Consider the following 6098-nt stretch of genomic DNA (forward strand, 5'->3'; position numbering starts at 1 on the left):
GTGAATTAATATAGCTACAGATTAAGAAAACTCACCGCAATCGACTGGCTGGCTGCTGAAACCGTTAAACGGAAAAAATTTAAATGCAGCTCGAGCGCCTCTCTCCGGACCAGCGTCGGCAGTGAATCAATCTATACGTCACAAAGAACCGAGTCGTGAACCGAACCCGTTCCAAAGCCGGACCAAATCCGCCAAAAGGACGTGACTGTTAAAAGCGGATCTGGATCGGAGTCGCTTGCTATCTGGGTAGATTTAGTTTGAATGAAACTTTTTAGCCAACTGTGTCTGAACACATCTGAATTAGACCTCCGCATTTAACCCATCCGTGCAGTGAAACACCACATACACACTTGTGAACACACACACTGGGGGGCAGTGAGCACACTTGCCCAGAGCAGTGGGCAGCCCTATTCACGGCACCCGGGGAGCAGTTGGGGGTTAGGTGCCTTGCTTAAGGGCACTTCAGTCACGTACTGAGGGAATCGAACACGCGACCTTCCAGTCACAAGGCTGGTTTCCTAACCGCCAGCCCACAACTGCCCCCAAGTCACCTACCTAAACGTAGGTTTTAGTCACCTACGTTAAAATAGTCATATATATTCTGAAGATATTGTGATTTACGATCTGTTTCATGGAATTTAAAGGCTGTTTTATGGTAGAAATGAATGGTTCGAACCATTATGATGAGTTCACTTTCAGAGAATACTGCACAGCGTTTCCAGCCTTTCTAAAGCGTTTGAGCGCTTGAGGATTACTGGAAAGGCCTTTTCAGTGTGAAGAAACGCCTAAAACCACGACTTCATGATTGTATAGGTGTAGTCACTCAAATTAAAATACTCATATTTTACTGATGAAAATGTGATTTGTGGTCTGTTTCACGGCATATAAAGGCTGTTTTATGGCAGAAATGTCTGTTTCGAATCATTATAATGATTTCACCTTAATAGAATACTGCACAGCGTTTACAGCCTTTGTAAAGCGTTTAAGCGCTTGAGGATTGCTGCAAACGCCTTTTCAGAGGGGAGAAACGCATAAAACCACAACTTCATGATTGTATAGATGTAGTCACCATGTTAAAATAGTCATATTTTCTCTAAAGAAAATGTGATTTACGGTCTGTTTCATGGCATATAAAGGCTGTTTTATGGCAGAAATGTATTTTTCGCATCATTATAATTAGTTTACCTTAAGAGAATACAGCATAGGGTTTCCAGCCTTTGTAAAGCGTTTGAGCGCTTGTGGAGTGCTGCAAACGCCTTTTCAGTGTGAAGAAACGCCTAAATCTACGACTTCATGATTGCATACGTGTAGTCAGCCAAATTAAATAGTCATATTGTTTCTGAAGAAAATGTGATTTGTGGTCTGTTTAATGGCATACAAAGGCTATTTCTTGGCAGAAATGTCTGTTTCAAATCATTATAATGAGTTAACCTTAAGAGAACACTGCATAGCGGTTACAGCCTTTGTAAAGCCTTTGAGCGCTTGTGGAGTGCTGGAAACGCCTTTTCAGTGGGAAGATACGCCTAAAACCACAAATTCATGATTGTATATGTGTAGTTACGAAACTTAAAATACTCATATTTTTTCTGAAGAAAATGTGATTTGTGGTCTGTTTCATGGCATAATAAAGGATATTTTATGGAAGAAATGTCTGTTTCACATCATTATAATCAGTTTACCTTAAGAGAATACAGCATAGCATTTACAGCATTTGGAAAGCGTTTGAGCGCTTGTGGAGTGTTGCAAACGCCTTTTCAGTGTGAAGAAACGCATAAAACCACGACTTCATGATTTTTAAAAGTTGTCACTCAAGTGAAAATCGCCATTTTGTTTTCTGAGAAAATGTGCTTTAAGTTCTGTTCCATGGCACGTAAACGTTGTTTGATAGCAGAAATGTCCGTGTTGAATCATTGTAATGTGATCAACTTAAGAGAATACTGCATAACGTTTCCAGCCATTCTGAATCGTTTGAGCGCTTGTGGCGTGCTGCAATCGCCTTTTAAGTGTGAAGAAACGCCTAAAACCACAACTTCATGATTGTATAGTTGTATTCACCCAAATTAAAGTAGTCATATTTTTTCTAAAGAAAATGTGATTTAAGGTCTGTTTCATGGCACATAAAGGCTGTTTTATGACAGAAATGTATGTTTCAAATCATTATAATGAGTTCACCTGAAGAGAACACTAATAGCGTTTACGGCATTTCTGAAGCGTTTTATCGCTTGTGGTGTGCTGCAAACGCCTTTCCAGTTTGAAGAAACGCCTAAAACTACGACTACATGATTGTAAAGTTGTAGTCACCAAAATTTAAATATTCATATTGTTTCTGAAGAAAACGTGATTTGTGGTCTGTTTCATAGCATATAAAGGCTGTTTTATGGCAGAGATGTCTTTTTCGAATCATTATGATGAGATTACCTTAAAAGAATACTGCATAGCGTTTACAGCCTTTGTAAAGCATTTTAGTGCTTGTGGAGTCCTGCAAACGTCTTTTCAGTGTGAAAAAACGCCTAAAACCAGGACATCATGATTGTATAGGTGTAGTCACGAAACTTAAAATACTCATATTTCTTCTGAAGAAAATGTGATTTGTGGTCTGTTTCATAGCACATAAAGGCTGTTTCATGGCAGAAATGTCTGTTTCAAATCTTTATAATGATTTCAGCTTAATAGAATACTGCATAGCGTTTACAGCATTTCTGAATCGTTTGAGCGCTTGTGGAGTGCTGCAAACGCCTTTTCAGGGTGAAGAAATGCCTAAAACCACGACTTCATGATTGTATAGATGAAGTCTCCAAAATTATAATAGTCATATTTTTTCTGAAGAAAATGTGATTTGTGGTCTGTTTCGTAGCACGGAAGAGCTGTTTTTTGGCAGTTATTTCTTTTTTGAACAATTATAATGTGTTAACCTTAAGAATATATTGCATAGCCTCTACAGCCATTCTAAAGCGCTTGTGCGCTTGTGGGGCACTGCAAAATTCTTTTGAGTCTGAAGAAACACCTAAAACCACGACTTCATGATTGTATAGTTCTAGTCACCACGTTAAAATTGTCATATTTTTTCTGAAGAAAAATGTGAATTGCGGTGTATTTCATGGCATATTTATGCTGTTTTATGGCAGAAATTTCGGTTTCAAATCATCATAATGAGTTCACCTGACGAAAACACTGCCTAGTTTCCAGCCTTTCTAAAGCGTTTGAAACGCTTTTTGTTGGAAATGCCTTTTCAGTGTGAAGAAACGCCTAAAACCAGAACTTCATGACTGTACAAGTGGAGACACCCAATTTTATTGTCACTTATGTTAAGGGTTGGTAATTAATCAGGGGGCCCATGACCTGGGGCTCAACGCACTGATTAAATAATTTCTTAGCCTAAATGTCTTGGTCATGGTTAATAGGTCTTGTCTTCAAAGTATTAATTTCCTATTCTATTGTAATAGGGCAGAGGCATCTGGGCCTGTGTTTAAGAGGTCATGTCCCATCTTACTCTTTCAAAATAGAAAGATCATAGTGGGTATTGGCTCATAGATTTCATTGCTCTTTCTTTCCATGCTTGGCCTGAGTTCAGAAGTGCAGTCTCTTCATGAACTGCCAGGGCTTTATGCATCTAAATTACCATTCAAATATTATAGTTCCTATTCAAAGAGTTTGGTTCTTGCTCTTATTCTAAGGGGTTTTGTGTTAATGACATGATGCTGGGACTTGGTCTCAGAGTTCTTATTACAAGCTTTATTCCTTGGAGTTCAAATGGCTGGCTCATGCTACTGGAACTTTGGTTGGGTGTTATGTATTTCACGTCAATGTTATTGTTAAGGTTTAGTTCATTGTTAGTGGGCTATGAACCAGAGCCTTAGAACACAAATCCTAGACCTTGATTTTTGGTAGCTAAACAACAGACACTTAAGAACAAGACCCTGGGCCTGCGCCTTGGAGAAGCAAACAAAATTTGCGGGAACTTCTCTAAGGACTTTATTTTGGGGGAGATGATGTTAGGCCTTGGCTCCTGTTCACCTTTGTAATCTTTAGACAGCAAATGTCTGGGTCACGGGTACATTATCTTTTCTTGGGCTTTAGACACGTCATCACAATTTTGTATCAATCGGGGATTTATTATATTCTCTATGTGCATGTGTTGGTTTTAGTTCCTGGGCTTCTGGCCTTTGCCTCAAACTCACGCCCCAGATTTCTTTATTTCGATACAATTGGCAGGGTTCCCTTATCCTGGGTCTTAGCTCTCCCCTAAGTAATTATTTGCTATATCCTAAGGTATTTTATGTTCACAAGATGACCCTGGGCCTAGGCCTTACAGCATTCATTGCACATTTTATTCTTTACATTCTCAGTGGCGTGGCCGTTGTTAGCAGATCCTTGCCTGTGTATCAGAGCTGCACTCACAATTTCCTTTCAACCAACTGAACGGGTAGGGATTTTGTTTAAAGACCCTAATGACCCAAGGTCCCATTCCAATATTATAGTCACTGTTCTTAAGGGTTGGTTATTATGGAGGGTGCCCATGGCCTTTTGCTCAAAGCTCAGATTAAATGTTTTTCTAAGCCTAAAAGTCTTGGTCATGGTTAATAGATCTTTGCTTCACAATATTAATTCTCCATTCTATTGTGATAGGACAGAGGCCTCTGGGCCTGTGTTTAAGAGCTCATGTCCCATCTCACTCTTTCAAAACAGAAAGATCATAGTGGGTATTGGCTAAGAGATTTCCGTGCATTTTCTTTCCATCCTTGGCCTCAGTTCAGAAGTGCAGTTATAAGACCCAGGGCTTTTTACATTCATATGATCATTCAGATGTTATAGTTCCTATTCTAAGAGGAAGTTTCTTGGCTTTTTTCTAAGGGATTTTGTTTTGATGATATGATGCTGGGACCTGGCCTCAGAGTTCTTATTCAAAATTTTATTCGTTAGAGTTCAAATGGCTGGCCCATGCTACTGGAAACTTGGCTGGGTGTTAGGTATTTAATGTCAACATTATTGCCCCCGTCTTAAGGTTTGGTTCATTGTTAATGGGCAACGAACCAGAGCCTTAGAAAACAAATCCTAGACTTTGATCTTTCTTAGCTAAACGAAAGAAGCTTAAGAACAAAACCCTCGGCCTGGGCTTCAGAGAAGCAAAGAAAGTTTCTTGGAACATTTCTAAGGATTTTATGTTGGGGGAGATGATGTTAGGCCTTGGCTCCTACTCACATTTGTAATCCTTAGACACTAAATGTTTGGGTCACTGGTACATGATCTTTTCTTGGGCTTTAGCAATGTCAACACAATTTCGTATCAACCGTGGAGACTACTCAGGGATTCACTATATTCTCTATATGAAAGTGTTGCTTTTAGTTCCTTGGCTTTTGGCAATTGCCGTAGAATCATGCCCTAGATTTCTTTATTTCGAAGCAATTTGACAGGGTACCCTTGGCCTGGGCCTGGGCCTTAGCTATCCCAAAAAGCATTATTTGCTATATTTTATGTTGTTTTATGTTCACAAGAGAAGACACTGGGCCTAGGCCTTAGAGCCTCCATTGCACATTTTATTCTTTACATTCTCAGTGTCTTGGTCTTTCTTTTAGCAGATCCTTGCCTGGATTTCAGAGCTGCATTCACAATTTATTTTCAACCATCTGAACGGGTAGGGATTTTGTTTAAAGACCCTGCTGACCCCAAGGTCCCATTCCATTATTATAGTCACTGTTCTTAAGGGTTGGTTATTATAGATGGTGCCCATGGCCTTTTGCTCAAAGCTCAGATTAAGTGTTTTTCTATGCCTAAAAGTCTTGGTCATGGTTAATAGGTCTTGGCTTCACAATATTATTTCACTATTCTATTGTAATAAGACAGGCGCCTCTGGGCTTGTGTTTTAGAGGTCATGTCCCATCTTACTCTTTCAAAATGTAATGACTCATAGTGGGTATTGGCTCAGAGATTTCATTGCATTTTCTTTCCATCCTTGGCCTCAGTTCAGAAGTGCAGTTATAAGACCCAGGGCTTTTTGCATCCATATTACCATTCAAACGTTATAGTTCCTTTTCTAAGAGGAAGGTTCTTGGCTTTTTTCTAATGGATTTTGGTTTGATGATTTGATGGTGGGACCTGGC

This window comes from Colossoma macropomum, unplaced genomic scaffold, assembly GCF_904425465.1.
Source record: "Colossoma macropomum unplaced genomic scaffold, Colossoma_macropomum, whole genome shotgun sequence".
Taxonomy (NCBI): Eukaryota; Metazoa; Chordata; class Actinopteri; order Characiformes; family Serrasalmidae; genus Colossoma; species Colossoma macropomum.